The 26,889-nt window shown below is 47.4% G+C and overlaps 4 non-coding genes across 4 annotated transcripts; 3 read left to right on the plus strand and 1 right to left on the minus strand.

Annotated features, from left to right (window-relative positions):
- Nucleotides 1-6,993: 6,993 nt before the first annotated feature.
- TRNAR-CCG lies at nt 6,994-7,066 on the minus strand. Its single transcript has one exon. It is a non-coding gene; the product is annotated as a tRNA-Arg (tRNA).
- A 7,931-nt stretch (nt 7,067-14,997) lies between these two features.
- Nucleotides 14,998-15,069, plus strand: TRNAA-AGC. The gene has a single exon. It is a non-coding gene; the product is annotated as a tRNA-Ala (tRNA).
- A 7,051-nt stretch (nt 15,070-22,120) lies between these two features.
- Nucleotides 22,121-22,192, plus strand: TRNAA-AGC. The gene has a single exon. It is a non-coding gene; the product is annotated as a tRNA-Ala (tRNA).
- A 3,803-nt stretch (nt 22,193-25,995) lies between these two features.
- Nucleotides 25,996-26,067, plus strand: TRNAA-CGC. Its single transcript has one exon. It is a non-coding gene; the product is annotated as a tRNA-Ala (tRNA).
- Nucleotides 26,068-26,889: the final 822 nt, after the last annotated feature.

Below are 26,889 nucleotides of genomic sequence, written 5' to 3' on the forward strand. Positions count from 1 at the left end.
CAGTTGTACACAGGAAGAATTTTTCCACCCAAAAGGCTACCTCTGGTCCCTTTGGAAAACACTGAAGTAAAGAGTGGGCGTATTTCCAACGCAGGGAGACAAAGGTTTGCTCCTTAAACTGAGGTCAAGTTACAAGTAAGCTTAACTGTGCTCTCTTCTTTACCAAAAGTGACGCAGTGCTTTTAATGCCACATAGTGGGACGAATCCATTAGAGACGGACACGACAGACACCACGAGGCTGACGTGGCCCCGATGCCGTGGTGGCCGTGTAAGTAAACCCGAGCGTAAGCCCGTCGGTGCCTCCTCACTTTGCTGCTGCTCTGGTCCGCGGCCCTCCTCAGCTGCTGGGGGCCTTCCTGGCTGCCTCCGGCCTCGTGCCGCCTGAGTCAATCCAGTTGTGCTTCAATAAAGTCTTAAAATGTTTAATACGCCTCCGTTTGTCCGTTGTCCGGCGCGAAGAGAAGATCCCATGTGTTCTGCACCTGAAATGCAGACCCGTTGTGTCTGCAGAGAGATCACGGCTTGTGACAAGTGTGGAAAGTCACAGCCTCGGTGCTGGTTGTTGTCCATCGTGGGAGTGTGGTCAGTCAGCCGTCACTGACGCTGGTTTTCTCTTCGATGAAACTCAAGCTGAAATGAATTTACTGAGGCAGCTTTTCACCTGTTTTCCAGGCAAAGCCGCCTCCTGGTTTCACCCCCGCGTTTTCAGACGGCACAGCTCCTGGTGTTAGACTTCGGCCGCACGCGCCCTCCGCAGCGGTGAAACTAAAGGTGGTCTGGACACACTCCAAACTCATACACCACACGCAGCGTTGCTTAGAGCCCGTCGTCCTGTCACCCCTGCGAGCCTTTCCTGGGGTCCCCTACGGCCAGGCCCGGTGCTCCGCTGGCCTGGGGACGGAGAAGCATGTGGACACGGACAAATGGGGGAGGGTGAGTCTCCTTGCTCTGCCTGCTGGCGTGTGGGGACCGTGTGCAAGTCCTCCGGGAGACCGCTGCAGAAATAGCCCTCCTGCACTCCCCGCCTGTTGTGCGTGTCTGTGCACGAGGGTGCAAGATGCCGCTGTCAGTCTCTCACACACACCCTGACCCGCAAGCCCCTTCTGCACCCTCCGGTGTCCCCCATAGCACCCTGTGGATGTTACCGTCATAAGTTCCCTGGGCTCTGTTCCTCTGTAGGTTAACGTCCTTGAAGAAGGAATCATGTCTTTCATTCATCTGCAAATTCTCAGCGCTGAGCATATGACCCAGAAAATGGTACCGATACACGTTCACATTTCCTGCGTCTAACTGGTCCTGAGGTTTACTCTCTCCTGGTGCTTGGATCTGTCTCCTCCCCGCACCCCCCACCCCGGCAGGGGGGGGGGTCACAAGATCCCTGTTTAGCTCCAATTTCAATGTCGATTCCTCTCAGCTCCCGTACGTCATTGTCCCCAGCTCGTTGGCACACTGAGCTGTCGTCCTCTTAGGCACCTGTTCTAAATCTTTGGAAATTTATTCTAACCTGCTTGTCTGAAATATGACCCTTCCAGCTTAACTATAATTTCATTCAGTACAAACTTATTACAAATAAAACTTCCCCTCCCACAGCAAAGCTCAGTCTAGTTCACTCAGGGTAGACTCAGTGTTGTCTAAGTAGCAAAATGCAGTTACGTGTAATATTTTATTTACAATACTCCGTGTGGACATTGGAAAGACAAATATTGGACAGTACTTGAAGTCATCTTATATGATGAAAATCCCCAAAAGGGCAGAAGGCTGGGCCCTTAGTTTTTACCCCAAGTGACCTTTGTTGTGAATGCTTTTTGTTCTGTGTGATCTGAGACTACTTTGCAACCAGTTATTTTGAATAGGATTTGATATGTTTTAGTTAAATATAAAGCTGTTGGTCGGAAGTACACCTGTTTTTATTATAATCATGAACATCTAAAGTATCAAAGCAAAAGAAAAAGCATTTTAAATATCAGAACTGGAAAGCACATGACCAAGAATAAAAACCCTTAAACTAAGTATATCTAATTTTGTGGAAACTTGTCGCATGGTCTGCTTTTTTCTCCTTTCCTTACAGATGCATGAAAACATCATCACATGCATTTTTGGTGTTTATATTGAAAAACCAGTGTCCTCTGCTGATAGAGCCTTTCAGCTTTCTTCTGTCTCGCCCCTTCCTCATTCTCTTTATGTATGTATGTATGTATGTATCTACCTACCCACCTACCTACCTACCTACTTAGTAGCCTCTGGCACCCAGCATGGCACTTAAACCCACAATCCCAAGATCAAGAGTCACACACTTTCCCACTGAACCAGCAAGGGGCCCCTCTTTATCCTTTAGAAGAATAGACCTCTTGGCAGAATGAAAATTTAGAAAAACTATGAACTGGGGTGGACAGGGCTTTAGGACAACCATGGATTTTGAAAGAAATAGTAGTCATTCTCTCTGGGGGCCATCAGTGTTCCCAGCATTCAACCCCAGATCAGTTCTCTATATTTCCTTGGGTCTTTACACAGAGCAACTTGCCTGTAAATTAATCCAGTGGACTTGGGCAAAGCCACGTGGTTGTTGAGTGAGCGTAAACAAAGTAGGTGAGCTCAGGCAGTGGAAGACTCCTGGGAAAACCACAGTACAAGCGTCCAAACTTGATCTCTCTCTGGGTCATTAGGCCAGATTTCTTTCTGTCTCTTTCTCTTTTTCGTGCTTTCTTTCTTAGTTTCTTTGTTTCTTCCTTCCTTCCTTCCTTCCTTTCTTCCTTCCTTCCTTCCTTCCTTCCTTCTTTCCTTCCTTCCCTTCCTCCCTTCTTCCCTTCCTCCCTTCCTTCTAGTTTATTTATTTTGAGGGTGGGAGTGCAAACCAGGGACAGGCAGAGAGCGAGGGAGAGAGATATAATCCCAAGCAGGCTCCACACCATCAGCGCAGAGCCTGACATGGGGCTTGAACTCATGAGCTGAGAGATCATGACCTGAGCCGAAATCAAGAATTGGGATGCTGAAACGACTGAGCCACCCAGGTGCCCCTAGGCCAGGCTTCTTTAGTAGAGAATTCAGCTAAGTCCTTTGTGCTGGGATCATTCAATTTTTTAAATAAATTTGATGTGGAATTTATTGAAATGGGACAGTACTCCTATTTTAACTCCATTTCACCCAATTTTATTATGGACATCCCCCTTTCATGGAACATGAGATGAGAAAGAGATTGGTTCACCACTTCAAACAGTATGCTCTTCCTCAATATGATAAAGAGCATCTATAAAAAACCCACTGTGAACATCATCCTCAATGTTGAAAGACCGAAAAAGCGTTCTCCCTAAGATCAGGGATGAGACAAGGATGCCTTCCTCAACACTATGCTATCCAACATTGTACTGAATGTTCTAGCCAGAGCAATTAGACAAGAAAAATCAATCTAAGGTGCCCAAATTGGAAAGGAAAAAATAATACTGCCTCTATTCACAGGTGACATGATCACAAAGAATCAACAGGAGGTAATAAGTGAACTCAGAAAAGTTGAAGAGTACAAGATCAACACACAAAAATCAGTTCTGTTTCTGTACACTAGCATTGAACAGGATTCCATAAAGAAAACTAAGAAAGCAATCCCAGTTATAATAGCATTAAAGAATAAAATACCTGGGAATGAATTCAACCAAGGAGGTGAAAGATATGCACATTGAATTCTATAAAACATTCCTGAAATTAGGATCCAAAGAGGATGTCCTGTGTTCCTAAATAGGAAGACAATATTGTTAAGATGTTAATACTACCCAACAATATATATTTCAATATAATCTCTATCAAAATTCCAACAGCTTTTTTTTTTTTACAGAAAAGAAAAAGCTATTCCTCAAATTCACATTAAATTTCAACGTGAATTGCTGAAGCAATCTTGAAAAAGAAGAACAAAGGTGGAGGACTCACACTTCCTGATTTCAAGGTTCAGTAAAGACTAAGGCAACCAATACATGCCAGTATGTGGTACTGGCATAAGGACAGACATACAGACCAATGGAACGGGATTGAGAATCCAGACTAAAAACCAAATAATCCAAGTAAGAAATGGGCAGAAGACATGAACAGACACTTCTCCAGAGACATCCAGATGGCTAACAGACACATGAAAAGATGCTCAACACCACTCATCATCAGGGAAATACAAATCAAAGCCACAATGAAATACCACCTTATACCTATCAGAATGGCTAACATTAACAACTCAGGCAACAACAGATGTTGGTGAGCATGTGGAGAAACAGGATCTCTTTTGCATTGTTGGTGGGAATGAAAGCTGGTGCAGCCACTCTGGAAAACTGTATGGAGGTTCCTCAAAAAGTTAGAAATAGAACTACCCTAGGATCCAGTAATCACACTACTGGGTATCTACCAAAAAAATACAAAACCCCTAAATCAAAGGGATATTTGCACCCCTATATTTGTTGCAGCATTATTATAGCCAAAGTATGGAAGCAGCCCAAGTGTCTGCCGATAGATGAATGGATAGAGGATATGTCATATGTATGTACAATGGAATATTACTCAGCCATCAAAAACAATGAAATCTTGCCATTTGCAAGGACCTGGATGGAGCTACAATGTATTACACTAAGTGAAAAATAGCATATGATTTTACTCATATGTGGAATTTAAGAAATAAAACAAATGAACAAAGGCAAAAAAGAGGGAGAGAGAGAGAGAAACCAAGAAACAGACTCTTAATATAGAGAACAAACTGATGGTTACCAGAGGGGACATGGGTGATGGTGATAAAGAGTACACTTATGATGAGCACTGAGTAATATATAGAATTGTTGAATCACTAAGCTGTAGACCTGAAACTAATGTAACACTACATGTTAACTATGCTGCAATTAAAATAAAAATGTTAATTAAAAAAGAACTGAGAGTCTAGGGGCACCTAGGTGGCTCAGTCGGTTGAGCGTCCGACTTCGGCTCAGGTCACGATCTCACGGTTTGCGCCTCCCCTGCTCTGCCCCTCCCCGCTTGTGCTTCACCCCCCACCCCGCCTCTCTCTCAAAAATAAACATTAAAAAAAAAAAAAAAAGAACTGAGAGTCCAGGATCAAACCTCTAGGTTTATGGCCAAATGATTTTTTTAGGATGAATATTTACGTATGTATATATTTTAATGTTTATTTATTTTTGAGAGAGAGAATGCGAGTGGGGAGGAGCAGAGAGAGAGGGAGACACAAAATCCAAAGCAGGCCCCGGGCTCTGAGCTCTCAGCACATAGCCCAACGCAGTGCTCAAACTCGTGAACCGTGAGCCAAAGTCCCACACTTAACCTACTGAGCCACCCAGGCACCCATTATTTTTTCAATTGTGAATTTAAAGCCCATAAAATTTACCATCTTAACCGTTACTGCTGTTCAGTAGAGTTACGTATACCCATATTGTTGTGGAACAGATCACCGGAACTCTTTTTATCTTGCAAAATTGAAACTCTAAAACCATTAAACAACTCCTCTTTCCCCCACAGGATGGTAACTGCCATTCTATTTTCTGTTTCTTTTTTTTTTTTTAATGTTTGTTTATTTTTGAGACAGAGAGAGACAGAACATGAATGGGGGAGAGTCAGAGAGAGGGGGAGACACAGAATCTGAAGCAGGCTCCAGGCTCCGAGCTGTCAGCACAGAGCCTGACGCGGGGCTCGAACTCACGGACTATGAGATCATGACCTGAGCTGAAGTCGGACACTTAACCGACTGAGCCACCCAGGCGCCCCTCTATTTTCTGTTTCTATGAATTTGACTATCTTATTTATTTTTTTACGTTTATTTATTTATTTTGAGAGAGACAGAGAGAGCATAGGAGGGGCAGACAAATAAAGAGGCAGAGAGCGAGAATCCCAAGCAGGCTCCATGCTGTCATCGCTGAGCCCAACCTGGGGCTCAAACTCACCGATCTCATGACCTGAGCCAAAATCAAGAGTCAGACGCTCAATCGACTGAGCCACCCAGGTGTCCCCTGAATTTGACTATTTTAAATACTTTATGTAAGTGGAATGACACCACATTTGTCTTTTTTGGTGACTAGCTTATTTCGCTTAACAAAGCATCCTCAAGGTTGATGTATGCCTAGCCTGTGACAGGATTCCCTTCCTAAGACTAGGTGATACTCCACTGTAAGTACCACATTTTGTTTATTCATTTATCCTTCCAAGGACACTTGGGTTTCTTTCACCTCCTGGCTGTTGTGAATAGTGCAAACATCTCTTTGACACCCTGCGTTCACTTCTCCTGGATATACACCCAGGACTGGAATTGCTGGATCATATTTTTAATGCTTCTGTTTTTAAGTGTTTTGAGGAAACTCCGGGCTGTTCAGACCCATTTACGGCATTTGTTCACCTGTTGAAACTGAAGCCATGTCGGCTACACTAACAGGAGTTGATCTGGAGGACAGTTGGGTCTGGGATAAAAGCCTTTGGTGGCTTCTCTCCGAGATCATTGTTTGGGAGATGGTGGAGTTATGTGCCTGGCAGCTAATGACAATCTGGAGAACCCCGATTTCAAACCATGTTTCGAGCCACGGTCATAGGGAACCCTAGTCAGAGATCTTGTTCCCAGAAATGCAACTCAACCTTACCCCTTTTCATTGATATTTTAGTGAACCCCTCCTCCTCCCCCAACAAAAATGTTCGGTGATGTCAGCTTGGGGAAGACCAGGTCCCTCCAGGCACATCCCGCCTGAGGAAGCCCCGTCCCTACTCTCGATCTCAGCCTGACGCTCATCCCTTCCCAGGGCTTGCAAGTAGTTTCTGTTTACCTGATGCCACGTGTCGGGTCTACTGGAAAGAAAGCTCCGAGGACGCACCTGCTACCTCCGCCCGGTTCTTTCTGAGGCACCTGTCACCCAGGAAACATCTGCAACTGTCACTCCAGAGGACACTGCCCCTGTCACCCCGCGGACACCCGCCGGTTAAATGAGGAGGAAAAGTCTGCCCGCCGGGCTTGAAGCATCACCCGCGGAGGAAAACAGCGACCACGAAGGGACTCGAACCCTCAATCTTCTGATCCGGAATCAGACGCCTTATCCATTAGGCCACGCGGCCAGCTGACAGGTCGCCCCCGCCACGTTCGACACAAAGAGTAAGTGGCGTGGTGGGGAGGGGTCCTTGCGGCCGCGAGCTCTGAGGATGCTGCCCGGGGGGGTGGGGGGGGGAGCGTACGACCGCAGGGCGCACACCTGACCGCGGGGACCGCGGGGACCGCGGGGATGCGGGCGGCTTGATGGCGCAGACGGGTGCGGCCGTCACCTGCCGGGACCCGCCGGGGGCGCGGCCTGGGGGCCCCCAGGAAGCCGGCCGCTGGGTTTCCGCGCGCTCCGGAGAAAGGAGCGGGCCTCGGGGACTTGCGCGTGTGGCTGGTCCTGGACGCGCGATGTCCCCGCTCCGTCTGCGGCCTCATCCACGGTCAGGGCTCGGGAGGAAGCTCGCGGTCACCGGGAGGGAAGGGGGGGGGGAGGGTCTCCCGCCGGCGTCTCCCGGGTCTCCGGTTTCTCCGCCGCGTCTCCCCTGCAGGTGGGCGCGGTGCCCCTGGTCGCCCAGGCCTTCAGTCACCATCTTCGGCGCGCCCACTGTGGGGGCCGGACCTGGGGACGCGACCCGCGGCAGGTGCGCGGCGGGGCGGAGTTGGGGTGGGGGGCGGATGGCCCGAGGGGGCTCGGGCCCCTCGCTGTCACTAGGACACAGCGCTGTAGAAACTCAGACACCACACCCCGTTCATTTCAGGAAGGGGGTGAGGGGACGAAAACGTGACCCCCTTCGGGCCTCAGTCTGGACACGGAACGGACCAGTAGGTGGACAGGAGGGACACACATGTCTTTCGTGTCAGTTTGGGGTCACCCGGGAGCCTTCACAGGGAGAGGAAGAAACCGCGAAACCTGAGTGTTTCTATGCCGGGTTCGACGAAAAGGGGGCGAGGTGGGGTGGGAGTAGGACAGGCAGAAGGCAGGAGGCCACTGTGGCAAGTTGGGGAAACTCAGCCAGGCCCGCTTGTTCGGCTCCTTCCTGAGTCCCTCTGTCTCCTCAGGTGAGGGCGCTCCTCTCAGCACAGAGAAGGCGCCTCTCACTTGATGGGGTCTTTACCTGTTTGGAGGGTGGGGGTCAGAGTGACCTTCCTGCTTCTGCCATTTTCTCAAACTCCTTCAGCTGAAGATACCCAACATGCCAGGATGCCTCATTTTGGGGTAAGGCCCTGAACCCCATGGTGTGAAAGAGTTATAGTTCCTGTTCACCAAGCATTGTCACTCTAAAATATGTATTTCTGCAAGGGCTGGGGACCCTCAGTCAGTTACTCTGGGAGCAGGGCCACAAGAAAATAATTTCCGTGACTCTCAAGATCTAACCACAGAACTCCAAACCAGTCCAGTGCTCTGCCAACTGAACTGCTTCAGTTACTAAGAACATCGTATGGACGCTTTGCGCCACAAGTAAGGTGATCTTTGTGTTGATGGGCTTCCGAGTGGGCTAGTCATGATCAGGGAAAGCTGGCCGAGCCCTGGGGAAGGCCGCATAGACCGAAAAGAATGAATGCATCCTTTGTTTTCATACACCGAAGTAATAGTTGGGCCCATTTGCCACAAACCTCCCTGAAAAAAAATCTTCACACGTTCTCTCTAAATCTACTGGACCCTAACTTCTGTCTCTCTTCCTTTCCCCTCTTTTGCCTCATTAACAAATTTCCCATCCCCCATCCATAATTAGAAATCAACGTATTTGCAGGGTCTTAGTGTTTACACTCTACAGAGGGGGAAAAGGAAGAACGAAAAGAGAAAAAAAAAGGGAAAACATTCCTACATAATAGTATTTACATCTATAGTATCTTTCTTTCTGTCTGATCCCAATTTGATAAGTCACATGGCTGCACAAATTTCCGGCTTTTTTTGACCATGACGTACCCATCAATCCTTAGGTAGGCGGGGGAACGCTGCTTTCCACCAAAACAGAAACCTGGTTTCAAGTCAGAGCTTTACTCTGAAGGGGTGATGGGAGGGGGCAGGTTGGGGACAGACTACAGCCCTGCCAGTTCTGTTATGGCCCAAATGGCAGAGACGAAACCATCTGACACAATATTCTAAGACCAAGGACGTGCTAGAATTCATGATTCTAGTAAAAATCTTTAGGTCAAAGAGTGAGAATACAGACAGAAGGAATCTTACCACCCCTGGCAAACAAATTTACAAATTTGAAGGTGGACTGCAGATCCCAGCTGGAAATAAGTTTTGCATGACAATTAGGTAGCACTCTTTGGAAACAGGTGGTCACCGTCCAGAGGAGATAACATTACATTTCAGAAGTCTAAACTCTTCAGGGGATTCGTCTGGATTTTTATCTAGACGTCATTACATACATCATCCCTTCCCCAATTTTGCATTTTTTATTTCCTTCTTCCTTCCATTATTCTTGTACTTGGTTAGACTAGACCGACCACAGTTTTCCTTAAATATGATGTTGGCCTTGGATGCATATGGATGATCTTGTTTCCATTAAGAAAACATTTCCTGTTTAGTTTTAGGATACAGTAGAAGCATGGAAGCAATCTTCTCCAACCTACCTGGGATAGCTTTAGATTTCTGATTTTTTTTTTTTCCTTTTTAGTCACTGTGCTGCACATCACATGCCAGGACTTACTGATCTTATAACTGGAAGTTTATATCTTTCTCTCCCTTCACCCATTTGGCTCCCATTCTGGCAACTACTGATCTGTTCTCTGCATGTATGAGGTTTTTCATTTGTTTTGTTTTGTTTTAGATTCTACATGTAAATGAGATCTTTGTGTCACTGTGTCTGACTTACTCTACTTAGCATAATGCCCTCGAGGTCCATCCATGTTGTCACAAATGGCAGGATTTTATTCTCTCTTTATGGCTGAGCAATACTGCGTTCTGTGTGTGTGTGTGTGTGTGTGTGTGTGTGTGTATCACATTTTCTTTATCCATTCATCCATTGATGGACACATAGGTTTTTTCCATATCTTGTATTATTGTAAATATTGCTGCAGTAAACATAGGGGGCGCAGATATCTTTTCTATTAGTGTTTGTGCTTTCTTGGACACATACCCAGAAGCGGAATTGCTGGATCACAGGGTAGTTCTATTTTTCATATTTTGAGGAACGTCCATACGGCTTTCCAGAGTAGCTGCACTAATGTGGATTTTGAATTTTTCCAAATTCCTTTTGTTACCTATTGAGATCATGTCGTTTTTTTCTCCTTCAAGCTATTAATTCATCTTAGTAATTGTTTTTTTTTTCCCCCGATGATAAATCATTCTTGTGTTCCTGGAAAAATAATTTGTTTGGGTCAACATGGTGTTTGTGTTAACATGCCTGTATTTTATTCATAATTTTTGCAACAATACACATGAATGAGATTGGTCTTTGATTTCCTTTTCATTCAGCTTTGGAAAGTTTTGGAGTAAGGGTTACCCGAGCTACCGTAAATGAATTGAAAACCTTACATTTTTTTTTCTTACATTTTTTTTAGTACACTGCAAAAAAGCTTAAACGGTATTAGAAGTGTGCATAACATTGTTCCAAAGCCTGCCCTCGTTTTAGGTGACCACACTGCTTTTCCTTCACCAGCTCCTCAAGGATTTCTGAAAACTGTTAGTATGTCCTGAATATGTTTGGGGTTTTGTGCAGGATCTGGAGCTGTCTGAGGCTCCTGCCAGAATGAGCTGGGGATATTTAGGATCAGCTCAGTTTCCCTGAAAACACGTAATTTCAAACTTATTTTCTTTCTGGGTTACAGAATTTGTCCAATAAGAAATTGTTTCATGTTGGACTACCTCAGCTTTGAGAAAGTCCATCTCTAGCAGGAAAAGACAGTCACAACTGAGGTCAGGATGCTGACATTCAAATTGGCCTCAGGACCTTATCTTGCTAAGCAATACTGGGCACCAGGAAGCGGTGTGGTCCTAATCGTACTAATACTGTCTTCTCTAACACAGTCTAACAATTAGTGTATCTCGGCCACAAATAAGTCTTAACAGCAGGCTAGGTTAGAAGGCAAAGGTGTTGTGAGCAGGACTGGAGCTTGTAGAGGGGAGCCCCAGCCGGGTCCGAGCCCAACACCTTAGCCATGTGGTCATCACAGCATCCGATGTCTCAATTCCTTATGTATCTATATCAATCATAACATTTTGCTTCAACATCACAATGTTTTAGGTAAACAGGTGTGATTTTTAAAATTCATTGGCAGGGGCAGATCCATGTGTCATGAGACCTAAAGCTTATATATAATATCAGGGATCACCTTTAAGAAAAAATATTTGTATTCAAAACGACGAATACAAAGTCAACGGTGAAAGTAACTATTTATTTAGAATAAGAACATAAATAGAAACAGATTACAAACTTTAAAAAACTGATGGATTCCACAATCACAGAGTTAGCTTACTGATATACCTCTATAATATGTTTCTCCTACACTGCTTCGCTGCATTATTTTTATTACCTTTCATATAACAACAATTGTGTCATATTATTTTCTATAGGTGGAAGTAGATAACTCAGCCTTTCCTCTAACATGGCTGGATTATTTTGTAAGATATAATTTGGAAAAGGATGTTTTCAGCCTCACAACTGATTGTTAGCAAGGCCAAGCAGACTTATTTGTTGAATTGTTGTTCACATTGGGAAGTCCTTGAAGCTTTTTCACAATGAACTGCCCTTCCCACTCTCCCACGCAGCATGGGAAGAGAGGGAAGTCCTTGGTGAGTTAGGGCTGAGGTACCAGAAGCTCCCAGGAGCCTGTCAGCCAAGACCCCCAACTCTTGCTGCTTCGAGATCATGGCTCATCCTGGCTTTTCTGGTGTTTAAAAAATGATTAAAGAAGACGAGTTAGGTGATACAAACAAACTTCAGTGCTTCATGAAGTGGACAGTCTCCTTTCAGAGAACTGCAAAATGGGGTTAAAGGTAGAGGAAGCTTTTATAGCATAAAGAATAAAGAACAAGGAAGAGAAAACAAAACATTTCTGATTGGCTGGGGCCGCATGGACCTTGTCTGGAGAGAGAAGGCCCAGTTGACTGGGCGCTGGGGAGTGGCAGACTGGATACTCTGCGGTTCTGGTCAAGCAGATCATTCACAGGAACACGGAAGTTACCTATGTTTTGCAGACGTTTACAGATGTGCCTTCCCCCCAGCCCCCCACCAGCAGGAGTGGCTCCAACATGGGCCTGGAAAGCTATTTCAACAAGTGTTTATGTAAGAAGGAAATAATAGAGAAGTTACTTGGAAGAATGCCAGGATGACCTGAATCCCCTCAGTACCTTCAGTATTTGCTGACACTTGTAGGGATGCAGAAAAAGAGTCCAAATAAATAAAATCAGGAATAAAAATACCTGTGGGGGGATGGGCTAAATGGGCAAGGGGCATTAAGGAGGACACTTGTTGGGATGAGCACTGGGTATTACATGTAGGGGATGAATCACTGGGTTCTACTCCTGAAATCAGAATTGCACTACACGCTAACTAACTTGGATGTAAATTTAAAAAATAAATAAATAAATTTTTAAAAAGAACGAAAAATACCTAATTATCTGGACAGGGATTTGTAAGAATTCCCTTCTCTCTTCCCTTAACATGGAGCTGGAGTAATGGAGGCACAGGTATGGGTAATCACTGCAGCCTAGTTTCCTCCTTCCAGCCTTTGCAAGGACCTTTCCATGAGCAACTTCTACGTGGGGTTGGCTCTCTCAAGCTGAGGAAATTTCTCTTACAGCAAACAAAAAGACACAGAAATGGAAAGTGAAGAAATTCAGAGATGATTCCAGGTAGTTCAACAGCCAACTAATAGGAATTCTAAACAAGAGAAGAAAGGGAATGAGAAAAAAGAAGAAAAGAAGAAGGAAGAACAAAAGGGAGAAAATTATCAAAGAAATATTTTAAAAATATGTTCCTAGAAACGGGCACCATGAATTTACAGATTAAAGGCGAATTAGTTAAGAGAATGCCAACTGCTGTAAGACCAAACAACATCCCAAATATGTAATGACTTAGGCAGAAAGGAAATGTGTTTGCTGCTCACACACAGCAGAGACCGGGGGTTCCTGACCAGCACAGGGTGTCCCTGCAGTCAGGGACCCAGATCCTTTTGGTGTGTGGGTTTACCATCTTCCACACATGGCTTTCAAGTCTGCCTGCTTATCAGGAGAGGGTATGGAGAAAGAACCTGTAGGACTGGTTGAGATTCGGCCCTGGAAGAGGGACAAATCACAAATCACGTCTATTTCTCACGGGCCAGTCTTCTGCAGACGCAAAAATCAAACTCTCTAGATTTGCGCTGTCTGCAGACTTCCAGATACACGGATTGTAGTTTTCATCAGACATTTACCCAAGGCTGTCCCATATGTGTCTAAAAATTGTCCAAAATCAAACTCCATCTTCTGAATCCCGTCCCACTTACGACAACTAAAAACATATAGCATAAGCTTTATGCTATAAAAGCTTCCTCTACCTTTAACAGCAGAAATCCTATTGCTCCCAGCTAACTAGCTTGGAGGAAGACAAAGACGCCCACATCAGTCAAGCTATGTGTGTGTGTTTCTAAGGGCACGCTACCTTCTCAAGCCCACCAAGACTCTAATTCCTGTCCATTCACTCTCCTTGTCAAAAGGTCCCATCCTTCCCATCCCTCGCCTCTGCCGGTTTAGGCCTTGAACACTGCTCCGCCGAACAACCACCAGACAACCTCCTTCTGTACAGCAGGACAGAGCAGGGTTGAACGGCAACCGTGGCTCTCCCTCGTCCCCCCAGTTCTGCTGTTCGGATTTGTTGTTAGCCGGCAGGTGCGAGTACCCCGGGCCAGCCATAAATGTAGAGTCTCCAGGGCCAAGCCCGATTTCGATACCTTTACGCTTGGAGGAGAAAGATAATTTGCATGTCCACGGATAGAACCTGAATCTCGGCTCCTGCAATAAAATATGCTTAGATGCTTACATTCAGAAACTTCGTGTTTTGTTTTGTTTTGTTTTGTTTCCTGAGAGCCCTGTAAAGCATACGCATTTATCTACATTTGTCTCTCCTCATCCTCTGCCCCAGGTCCCCAGCTCAACACGCTGAAGCCACGCGAGCTCCCGGGGTCGGTATTCCCCGCTGCCCCAGCGGCCCGGGCCGAGGCAGGTGCACCCCCACCCCAGGACCCACATCGCGGCAGCGCAGACACACGGTTGGCTTCCCTGCCTCGCTCGGGAAAGACGCCCACGTGTGGTGACCGAGCAAGCAAGTGCGCGGGGGGGGGGGGGGGGGGGGCGGGGGAGGAGCCGTTCTCCGGAAGCGCAGACTTAGGGGATTTGGAGGGGAAGCAAATTCACCAAACGTAGGGACAGGCACGCTCGGCGAACACGTTCGCCCGGCTGTGCAGAGACGTCTTTCTTACCAAGAGTGGCAGCGCTCTTCGCGATAGGGGCCCCCGTCCAAACCCTTCGTGCAGCTCGTGACCGGGAAGGTCAAGAGCCCCCCGAGTCGGCAGTGCCTCGAGTGTCCCCAGCGGGAAAGAATCCACCCGCGGGGCGGCGCACCAGGACCCACACGGCGGGAGCGTGCACACGGCCGGTCCAAGGGCCGATTCAGGGAGCCGGGTTTGCAGACCGAGCCCCCTGGACGCGCCGGCCCCGCGCTCCTCGCAGTCTGTGCGGCTCGGGCCCGACCCGGCGCTGCGCTCCGCCCGCTCTGCCGGCATCCCTCGCGCATCTCCGGGCCCCTCGGGTCCTGGGGGTCCTGGTCCCCTCATTGCTCCTCCCCCTCGGCCCTCGGCCGCCTCTCCGGACACACAGCTCCTCCCAGACCTCCGCCTGGGCGCGCAGTGAGGTCCCACACGTGACCGCCGTGCGGCCCGGGTTCTCCTTCTCCCAGCGCGTCCTCGGGGCAGTCTGGTACTGGGCCCGCGCACCCGCCTCGGAACCGCGAAGGGTTGTGAGCCGCCACGGAAACCCGCAGCGAACATTCATAGGCATATTTCCGGGCCTCTGTGTGTGCGAGGGGGTGTAGCTCAGTGGTAGAGCGCGTGCTTAGCATGCACGAGGCCCCGGGTTCAATCCCCGGCACCTCCACTTTTAAAGACGCAGGTTTTGCTCCAACAGCCCTCCGGCCGCCTCGCTATTTATTAAAACGTGTCTGCGCCTCTCTCGTCTCTTTGTTTTCTTGCAGTCCTCCGAACTCACATGAAAAACAACGAGAACCACCCGACCCCACTCTGCTTGCGGTGCGCGCGCATCTCTGCTCCGGGACTGGGCGTAGCCGAGCCCGCAGCCACCTGCTGGCGGGTTCTGCACCCGAGAACTACCGCAGCAGCGACGACCAGGCGCACCTGCAGCGGCTTCACCTCGCGGTACCGTCGGAGAGCAAGACGCACGGAGGCGCAGCGCACTGGACCCTGTCCTTCGATGCCCTCCTTCTCCGAGCTGCTGGGGCGGCGGGGGGGAGGGGGCGGACGAAATTGGGCATTCCCAGCACCCCCGCCCCCAGTCACAGTCCTCCTTCCTCCTTCCGCCCTCTCCTCCCATCCCCTCTCTCTGCTGTTACACCTTTAAAGTCGTTCCTGACTTTGAAGAAACTTCTCAAGTATCACGTAAACTTATCATCTAGACAGAAATTCTTTGTGTTAAATAAACTCTATCCTTCTTATCTGACTGACTTGAAGAAGCACCTGCTTGGCTAATACTGATAGATGAGTTAAGAGGGGAATCAGAAAATAAAGAGACAGCCCCATCCCCTTTCTTAGCACCCCCGGTTCCATCCCACATTTTGAAGGGCTTTTGTACATTCAACGTGTGAACACCTCAGCACACACTTCCAAGCTTCAAACACTCCACTTGGCAAAGAGCCAGTCCAGGGCCACCTCCTAGGCCTAGAAGCATGCATGCTAATGGCACGGTCTGCCCTCAGAAGGATGGCCTCCGAAAGGGGGGTGGGTGGGTGACGTCTGTTCAGGCCCTGGAAGAGGGGAGGGTCTGGGCTGTTTTGATAGAGAATTCTGGGAGCCCCCATACATAGAGTGTGGACCCAATACCCACAGGAAGAGACATGGCCAGGAGGGGCCCCAGGACATAATCATCTCTTGCCCATTGTTAAACATGAAACCGAGTGGATGCCCCAGAGTTTAAGGGGATATTTGTGTTTAATCAGACTTTTCCAATGTAGGTCTAAGGTTAACGTTACAGGCTATCTTTTCCAAATTAACCAGTTTCCTGACTCATGTATGTGTGTGTCCTGTAGTGTCTCTTTTGAAAATACAACTTGTACCTGAACCACAGAACCGTGTGCTTAACATTAGATTGTGATAATACCTGCAAAATTAGAAGGTTATGTAGGGGTCGCAAAAGATTTCCTCAACCCTCTCAGGGTCCCTGGCTGGGTCTGAACATTAAAAAGACAAAGGCAGATTAACAGGAGAAAAACATACAAATTTACTTAACATAAGTTTTACATGACACCGTGACACGAGAGCCTTCCTAGGGAAAGGATGACCGAAGGAAACAGATGTGAGTATGTTTGGGTTGGGTTGGGTACACAGTGGTCACCCGTGGAGGGATGTGATAGGTTAAGGAGGCTGAGGTAATCTGGCAAATTGGGGGAAACTTAGCAAGGTTGTTTTTCAGGGGCGTCCCTTTGTCTCTGGAAATAAGGATGCTTCTTTCAGTCACAGGGCGGGCATCTCTCACAGGTCACCTTTTATGACCTGTTTCAGGGAAGAAGGGCAATAGAGGGAGGCCAGAGTGACCTTTTGCTGTTTTCTCAGATCCCTTCAGCTTAAAATATGTAATATGCCGAAGTGCCATATGTTGGAGTAGCATGTCCTGAACTCCATTGGTAATAGGATAGAATTTGTCAGGGAAGAAATAATCTAAACTTTATAGAGTTCTCCAGCGATGTTACACAGTATAGGTTTGTGAGGATTTTGTTGTATTACCTTAGGACTGTTAAATCAATTAAACAGAGAGGCCAGTAGACGAGGGGGCTCTAATGCCTGCTTAAGCAGATTAAAACTAAGCCTGTATATTCTCGAAGGTTCAGAAATAGAAACAATAAGGACAACAAATCACAAACAGCCAACGAGGCTTTAAGCTCTAGCCAGTCGAATGACTTCCTTTCTTGTCTTCTGCTCTGTGTTTATACCTGCTGTCAGAGGGGCATCTCTAACCACCACAAGCTTGCCCCTAGCAGATCCGAGTTGATTTTTGCTCAAATAAACTAAAAATTTTTCATATGCCTCAGTTTATCCTTTAATAGGTAGAATTTTAGGGTAAAGAAAGCTCTTCTGAAAATGTTGATTTTAAAAAAACATGAATTTCATTTGTACTGCTTTCTTAGGTTGGAGAATGAGGACAATGAAATGTACGTTTTAATGGGAGAATCTTAAGATTCATCAGAGCTTTAGCATTGTTGTTGTTTGGGGAAGGAGCTTATGATAAATAGACATAGAAAAGATTCGGCCACCCAAGGAGCTTCTTGGGTGTACTTTTCTAAAAATAAAGTGAAGAGCTTGGAGGAATCTGTCCTTGACCTTGTGAGCACTTTCAGGTATTGAGCACATCCATGTTCTGGAGAATGGCGTGGGCACCACCAAATGGCCATCTTGGGAACATCAGAGTCCTTTGCTGTGCATGAGAGTTCTCAGACGGCAGTAGCTTTCTTTAATGGTAGATTGTGGTTTTTGATTATGTCCTTCTGGATTCTCAAAATCACATCAAGAAACCGTTTTTACAATGTGGATAGTAGTTTTCTTTTCTTTTTTTTTAACGTTTATTTATTTTTGAGACAGAGAGAAAGAGAGCATGAACGGGGAGGGTCAGAGAGAGAGGGAGACACAGAATCTGAAACAGGCTCCAGGCTCTGAGCTCTGAGCTGTCAGCACAGAGCCTGACGCGGGACTTGAACTCACAAACCGTGAGATCATGACCTGAGCCGAAGTTGGAAGCTTACCCGACTGAGCCACCCAGGGGCCCCTGGATAGTAGTTTTCTAGGGCATTTCCTCTAGCTTCAAAAGTCTAACTCCCCAATATGCTTCAACACTCATAATTGAGCTTTTTTTCAGATGTGCATTTTCCTCTAATAAATCATTAACATTTTCCAATTTTTAATTAAGTTTCCCAAGACAGTTAAAAATCTCTGTGTTTCTATAGTGGTGAGCATAGCATAATGTACAGAGTTGTCGAATTATTTGTTGTGCACCTGAAACTAACATAACAGTGTGTGCAAACCATACATCAACTTAAAAAAAAATATGTTTCCATATCATAGCATTTCAAAATCACAGTCTGAAGTCACATGTACTGTCAGGATAGATGTGAACTCTTAAACCTTTAGCAGGTTAGAACATTAGTCCAGCCATCTGAGTGGATGTTGGGCAAAGGGGTAGGTAGCTTCTTTTACCCAGTTTGAAAAAGTTACAGCACATCCAGCACAAAGTACACCTTGAATCTTTAAGGATATGAATCACAGTTGTGCAGGGGGGCTATCAGCACACGGCAGTCAGGACATATCCCCCTTTCTCTGTCTGACAAAGAGATCAATGAGGCTCCTTAGTAGACTCCTATTAGATAATTCTGGTCACCTCAGTCTCCTTCACCAGCTTGTAAATACACTCATGCCTGACCTCACTAGACCTTTCGCCTCGAAAAGCTTTGGCCGTCAGCACCGTCGACAGCCCCCTTGGCATGGGTCCTAATAGGATTCTATGTCAGAACTTCCACTTTTGTATACTCTTGCTCATACAATCCACGTTTTCGTAGCTTACAGACACTGGTGAATCAGAGGAAGGTTTTTCTCTCAGTGCGTCCTTCCCCCTCTCCTCTGAACTGTGTGTAGTTCTAAGCTTTCCCCTGGGACAGCCACCAAGTATACTGTCCTTGCCATGGAGCCCGGGGGCTGCAGCCCAGAGGACAACTGAGGAGACCAGCAAATGCACCAGCGGGAGACCAACAATTAGCTTTCCCCTAACGTGGGACTCAAGCTCACCACCCCGAGACCAAGAGTCTTCTGCCCCACCAACTGAACCTTGTGCAGCAAGGCGGTTCCTTGCCTCCTTTGAACCATGCCTCAGGCCACAAGCCTAGAGGACCAGCTGGGATTTAAATCAGAATCTGCTCATAGTGGTTTACAGGAAAATTGAAAGGCAACAGAACTCTTGTCATCTATGATTTTTTTTTTTTTGACTTTTTGGTTAAAACAGCTGCACAGAACCAAGTAAACTATATAGAATCAACGATTTGCTCTTTCTCAATCAAACTATTTAACCCTCTACTCTCATTCCTGATTTTCAGTAAACGCCCAGAGAAACAGGCCCTGGATTTCTGTCCTCCGTATTATCAAAGTCTTACTTGTTCCATATCACGACTTCATTTCTCATAACTCCAGAGTCCCCTACAGCCAAGAGAATCAAAGTAAAGTAGAATGGGAGGGGCTCTTTAGAATACAGGAGGATTGTGACACCAAAAAGTAGGACAAGAAATATTATGCTGAGAAGTGTCTGTCAATTCTTATTTTACTGAGTGCTTTTAGTATATTTGTATTAGTTTTTTTCTTAAAGTTTATTTATTTTTGAGAGAGAGAGAGAGAGCCAGAGCATGAGTTGGGGAGGGGCTGATAGGGAGACAGAGACACAGAATCCAAAACAGGCTCCAGGCTCTGAGCTGTCAGTACAGAGCCTGACACGGGACTTGAACCCACGTGCTGTGAGATCATGACCTGAGCCAAAGTCAGACACTTAACCAACTGAGCCACCCAGGCACCCTACTTGTATTAGTTTATTAGGGCTGCTGTAACAAATTACCACAAACTTGGTAGCTTAAAACAACAGGAATTTATTCTCTCACAGTTATCTGGGCTGGAAGTACAAAATCAGGTGTCAGCTGGGTTATGCTCCCTCTGAGTCTCCTTCTTTGCCTCATCTTCCTTTCCGGCAGCTCCCGGTACCCCTCCACTTCCAATCTCTGCCTGCACCGTGGCACGGCCTCCTTTTCTCTGTGTGTCTCTGTCTCTGACATGTTTTCCTCTTCCTAGAAGGACACGAGTCAGCGGATTTAGGGCTCATCATATTTCAATATGATCTCCTCCTAACTAAATGCATCTACAAAGACGCTATTTCTAAATAAGGTCACATTTTCAGGTTCCAAATGGACACGAACTTTTGGAGGACACTAAGTCCTCCAGTAAAATATTAAACATACGTTGTCTTTTGTCAAATGCTTTTTCTGAACCTATAGAGATAATCATGTATGTTTTTTCCCTCCTTTTCTCTATCAACATGATGGTCTGTATTAATGTTGTTAAAGATAAGCCAGAGCTGATTAGTAGCTATAATAGCAGGAAAAACAGACTTTATTCAGGAATATTGTAATAGGGGGAAAGAGGCCTCAGTATAGAACTATCAATTCCAAATACAGTGTTTGGCAAGTGGGAATTTATAGCCAAGAGTGGGGTGGGGGTTCATCAGTGGTTAGGAAGTTCCCGAGAGGAAACATCAGAGGTAAGGAGGGATTGTGGCTGAATGGCCCTAACAGGATTCTTGCTAGAAGTGGGCCACAGTGACCCTATGTCACCTGGGGGATGGCGGAGGATAAGGGGCCCAATTAGACATGGAAGGTGATCAGATACGGAGGATGGGGGACACCTAGCTAACCCAACTAAGGACTCTTACAGAAACTGGACAACACAGAGATGAAAATCAAAGACCCAAAGCCAAAGCCTAGTTGAAAAGGAGAGCAGGGGGCCCGGCATAGACTTGTGTGGAGAAGGGAATCTTTGCCGATATCTTTCTTAATAATGAGTGCTCTGTGCATTTCTGGAATAGCCCCCAGTTGGACATCCTGTATTATGTGAAATAGGCTTATAGTTTTAATTTTTGGTGCAAACTGAAAAACGTGGTTAATATTATTATACTCACTTTATGCACCGAATAGGAAGTTTTTCTTCTTTTTCTATGCTTTGAATAATCTAAGTAGCATCATGACTTTCTGATATTTAAGTTTGGTAGAATTTGCTTGTGAAAGTATTTTTGCCTGGTGCCCTTTTGGGGGCGTGCCTGTTCAACTACTTTCTCTGTTTTTCTAGAGCAATAGCCTGCTGGCCTCCCGTCTGTACAAGGATTAACTTGGATATGATATTTACAAAATCCACTTCATCTAAGTTTTTAAATCATTTGCTGAACTGTGCTACGATGCTTCTCACGACTTTGAAAGCCCTCTTGTTTTTGAGGAGGGCACCTTTTGGGATGAGCACTGGGTGTTGTATGGAAACCAATTTGACAGTAAATTTCATGTATTAAAAAATAAAAAAAATAAATAAAAATAAATAAATAAAAGCCCTCTTGTTTTGATGGGGACTTGGCTGCGGTCCTGATTTTCTCTTTTCTTAATTAGGTTAGCTGGAAGTTTGACTCTTCTGTTGCCTTTTCAAATATCTAGCTTCTTTATTAGTTCCACTTTTTAAAACTCGTTATTTTCTGCATTCGTCTTTATCAGCGCTCCCTTCTTTTAGTTTATTCCGAGTCTTCTGGTTTATCACGCTGTTCGTCTTCTAACGTCTTGAGCCGAGACTTCGGTGGCTTTTTCACTGTTGCCAGCGTCCTTCTAGCCTCTAATTGGAGAGGCTGGGGAACCACACTGTCTCTACCCAAAGAGCCACGTCCGCACCGTCAGCCTCGCAGGTGCGCTCCTGGGGCTGGAGGGAGGGGCGCGGCGCCTGCCGCCCGGGCGGGGGGTGGTGGTGAGGCGGGGGAGGGCGACAGGTGCACCGCCCGCGCGGTCTCCCGGGAGGACCGACCCCGGGGCGGCGTCTGCGCGCCCCCCGCCTTTTGCACCTGTCCTCTTCGGTCGCCTCCCTGCGCACGACTTCTGGCAGCCGGGAGAGCGGGAAAACGAGAGCGCGGAGGCCCGAGAGAACGCGTTCGCCACGGCCTCGCGGGCGGATCCGGGGCTCCCACGGGCTCTGGCCCGCAGCGCGCTTCGCTCGTCTCTCCGCGGAGCGAGCCTCTGTCCCGGCTGCGAGGTTGCGGGGCCGCCGCATCAGGCGCCGCGGACCCGGCCCAGGCAACCTCCGGGAACCGGTCGCCGGCGCCTGCGCTGCCCTTGAATAGCCTCCCGGGAGAACGCTTTTCCTGCGGGGGTGTAGCTCAGTGGTAGAGCGCGTGCTTAGCATGCACGAGGCCCCGGGTTCAATCCCCGGCACCTCCACTTTTGCTCCGGGTCCCTCCTCACCGATACGGTGGGCGCGGGGGCCCCGCCTCCATTTTGCTGCTGTATTAACCGCGCGGGAAAGGAGAGGCGAGGACGGAGAGGCCGACTGGGGGAAGGGCGCGGGCTCTCACACCGTCTTCCTAGCTCCCCTGCTTCCGGCCGCGGTGGCCGCGCCCACAGCCCTCGGCGTGGGTGCAGCGCCGCCCGCAGGCGTCCGCGCAGGGTCCCCGCGCCCCAACACGGGTGCCAGCCGAGTTCCGTCTGCACCCCTAGCGACCCGGCCCGAGGCAGGTGCGCCCCCATCAGTGCGGTCCTCGCACCAACCGTGGTGGCCCCTGCGAGCTGATGAGAAACGCGGAACGTCCGCCCCTGCGCAGACCCGCTCAACCACGACGTGGATCCCCAACCGATTCCTTTGGGAATCGCCGGGTTGGGTGATTTGGGAAGCTTTGGGAAGCGCCGGGTTGGGTGCTGGGACGTGGCTCAGGAGGGTATACATTTTAAGTGCATGCCTGTATTCTAATCTTTTCCCAATTTCCTATTCCAATGCAGGAGATACAATTGCAAAAATGTACTTCTATTGTCGAACCATTTGTGCGGCCTGATAATGGACCTTGTTCTCTCCCATGGTAATATAATATTAATATTTTCTGAATCAACATACATAATTGAATTCGAGGTGAAGTTTCTTTTTCCTTTTAATAAACATTCGCAAGTTTTGCAATCAACACTGTGCTAACTTCCAACATGTACTGGGAACTTTTTGTCTGTCTTTGTGCTCAGCAACATTTAAAATAGCATAGTATCTTGTAATCATTTCCATACTCAGAGCTGCCTCGTCCTCATCAAATCTTTAAGAGCTTTGGTATTAATACCAAAATTAACAATTTGGCTAATACCAAAGTCCCCTTTCGTGTACTAAGCCCTGTGATACATTTTGAAGATCCCTAACCCTTAGCTACCACAATGGAAGTGCGGGCTGAGGGACTGCTCAGGTATTGGGAATCCTGGTTCCCTGAACAAACATAATGTCAAAAGTTTCCCTGTGAAGTGATGAGGAAATTTTTTCTTTTTCTTTTTCATTACTTTATTTTTTGTGATTAGGGAATTTTCAAAGGATAAATAAGTTCCAAGGACAATTCTTTCTCAAGTTAAGATGTCTTGGCTTTGGGATTTACATCTCCATAAAAGATTCAGAAGTAGTGCTCAGGAGCCAGACTTTCTTAAAGCGAACGATAGTTCTCTTTCTATTCTGCTGTCATGTTTTCCCTCCTCTTGTTTTCAAGGTACAATTTTACAGTGTCTTTCTGCCACTTGGACCCACCATGTCAGGAAACTATGGGAATTCATGAAGTCACAAAAAGAAACAAGACAAAACATGAGAAAGAATATCTTGAATTATCACGACTGCCTTTCTGTATTATATTAGGGCTCAGCCCAAATGTGGGGGTGGGGGGAAGGCAAAAAAAAAAAAAGGAAAAGGGAAAATGCTTCCTTCCTTCCAACCATAGACTTCTCCATGGAAACCCACCTCTGTGATTTAAAGGAGAAGAGAATATAGTAAAAAGGTCAAAAGCTTAGTATGAGAACGCTTTAGAAAATATTGGATGGAAAAATTTTAAATTATAAAAATAAATAAAATAAAAATAACAAAACATTATAAAAATAAAACAATAAAAACAAATAACGTGCTGCCTGAGCTGTCTGAGGTACTTCTTTGAGAGCAAGTTGTGTCTAACTTTGACTCAGAATAAGACTGACTCATTTTAAAGTACACTGTAGATGAATTCTGGAACTTCAACCATGTTTTATTTGGGTGTTCTATCTCAACAAACTTATCTTTTGTTTAGCTTTCTCAGGGAGAAATTACAGATTAAGAAACTCTTAGAGGAAAGGCGATGTGGTCATGTGTGGGACCATCTGTGAATGTGCAGGAGGCAGCAGTTGGGTAGGACCATGGGCTGCACAGGAATGTGGGAGCAGACATGATCCCTTAGGCCATGTAGACACTCTAACTGAAAAGGCAGTGCTTTATTTTTTTCAGAGGCACATTTAATTGGAGAAGAAGGATGAGTTAATCATTTACTACCTAGTGTAGAAAGTTTCTTCACATTCAGTCAAGATAGGAGACTTATTAGAGCAGTATAACTAATCTTCTCTGTCCATGTTAACAAGGTGAGACATTGTAAACACACACGGATCCTAAGTGTGGATTGGAATTCTGGAGCACAAAAGCTCCCCACATAAAAAAGGACTCCTGCTGGCCTGCCACCTTTTTAAAAATGGCACCCAACCAGTTACAATGTTTCCACCTGTCCTAGATGCACTGGCAATACGCTTCATGTGTCTTCAGGGTCTGAGTTCTACTTTATGAGATAAATGGTTATTTCACTAGAAGAATCACGTTTGAAACTCATCCTACTATCTCCCTCGGAATAGATATTTTCAATCATGCGGTGGATGGAGAGTCTGAATGTTGTCAAAGAACATTGATTAACAATTATGCTGTTCAGTGTACCTTGGGGCAAACAGAAAAAAAGAACCCCAACCTCTTTGTGAATCACTTGTAGTACTCCTGCTGATATGTAGGTTTCTCCAGGAGTGATTTAAGGGGTAATTACTGGATGATCCTGGGAGTTTTCACAATTGTGTTTCCACAGCATCGAACAGCCTAGATAATATTCCAGCCATCCTCTTACACTTACACACACACACACACACACACACACACACACACACACACATGCACATACAACCACGTACCAGAGCTTGCAGAGTTCGGTGGGGGGCACTTCTCAAGCACTCGAGTCCAGTGAAACCTGCCACTTGTGTTTCCTTCTTATCTATTCTAGCAGCCCCATGAACCAGCCAAGAGAGAAATTTTGCCAAACCAATAATGTCCTTTCAATTTCAAGAGGCTCAGTGACACACTTACTTAAAAAGATGTAAAACGAAGAAGAGAGAATACCAACTAGGAGCCTGGTGTCAGGAAATGAGTCTTTCTGGGTCTCCCATGGAAGTTTCAAGGCCGCAGGGCTAACCAGTGTGAATTGTAGGGTTCAGGGTCAGTCTGGGAAGAAGTCTCCCCCTCAGAATCCCGCCCCCAGAACCATCAGTAAACGAGTTCCTGAGTCCACATCTCCCAGGACACTCAGCTCTCTTTCTGCTATTATACTTGTTCTGCTCACGCCCACCCACCCCCACAGTCAGGTCTGGGCACTGGGCGGGGTTCGCCGTGCGGCACCCCCAGGCCGACCTTAGAGACGGATCCCTTAACTTCCACGTGCCCCGAACCACACCCACCCCTTCCTCTCCACGCCCCACCCCCCATTCTCTGGAAGATCAAGGACCACAAATCTCTGGGCTGAAGGACGGGTCCCTTCGCGCGTCTCCATCTGGGTCTCGCTCTGTAAACCCAGTAGGTCCCTATCCCTGTGCGGCCACCGAAGCGTTATTACCCTGGACGCCCCCTCCGGCCTGCTCAGTTGCCTTCAGGCTGTGATAAATCCGACTCTGAAACTCCGAAAGGCCTGTGGTATGGATTCCCACCCGGGTTTTCCCAAGAAAATCTTGCCCTGCCCTTCCCTTCCCCGTGGAGCGGACAGCAAACAGCAAGACGTGTTCAAGCCAGGGAAGAGCCGGCCACTTTTCTGACAAGCGCTTCCAATATTCTGTGCCCCCTTTCGAGCTCTGTTTGCTAAAAGGCTAGTCCCTCCGCCCCCCGCCCCCCCGCCCCCGCCCCCCCCACACCTGCGGCTCCTCCACCCCATGGAGACAGGTGCGGGGGGCCTCGGCGGCCGGGGGGTGTAGCTCAGTGGGAGAGCGCGTGCTTCGCATGCACGAGGCCCCGGGTTCGACCCCCGGCACCTCCAGCCGCCCCCCCACCCCGTCTTTAGGAGGTGCAGGTTGCACTGTCCTACCTTCTGCTTCTTTACTCCCTGGCAGAACGCTCACCAGAAAACCAACACGGGACCCAAGACGTTAATTTTTACTCTGTTTAGACCCCACGAGCCTCAAAGCCACCAGAGGCTGCGGGCAGAAGAGGCGCGCGGTCGGTTCCCTCCGGCAGGTGTAACGCGTCACTGCGCACGCACAGGCTGAACGCACAGGTGTGCGGCCCGGCTCCGCTGCTCACCCTGCGGCCGCATCTCCCCACCCCTGCCCCCAGGTCCCGCTGGCCTCCCCCCTCCGCCTCCCTCCTGTAAGGACCCCTGTGATCGGCTGGGCCTAGCGCACAATCCAGGGCAGGTTCCGCGTTTCGAGACCCTTCTGTCCTCACACCCGCAAAGACTTTGCTTCCCTCCGCGGGAACGACACCTGGGCTCGCTGGGCGCCGGTGTTCCGCCTACGACCCCTCCGCTCGACACAAGAAGCCTGCCCCCATAGTAACAAAGTTGTCAGTTCGCCCCTATTCCCACCACTGTTGAGAGAAGGGCAAACGGAAAAAGGAGGAAACCAGAGGCCTGAGGCAAAGTAGTTCCTTTGTTTGTGTGAAGTTTTTAGGAGGAACCACAGTCTTCTCTCGACTCCTCCTCTTCTGTCTCCATCACCCGAAGTTTGAGGCAGGTGCTAAGTGGGTGGCCGCTGCCGCCACAGGACAGCACAAAGAGGCCAGAGTCCTGCCAAACATTAAAAAAAAAAAAAAAAAAAAAAAAAAAAAAAATCTGCTTTAAATGACTCAGTAGCCTGCATGG

This window comes from Panthera leo, chromosome B2 (genome assembly GCF_018350215.1).
Source record: "Panthera leo isolate Ple1 chromosome B2, P.leo_Ple1_pat1.1, whole genome shotgun sequence".
Taxonomy (NCBI): domain Eukaryota; kingdom Metazoa; phylum Chordata; class Mammalia; order Carnivora; family Felidae; genus Panthera; species Panthera leo.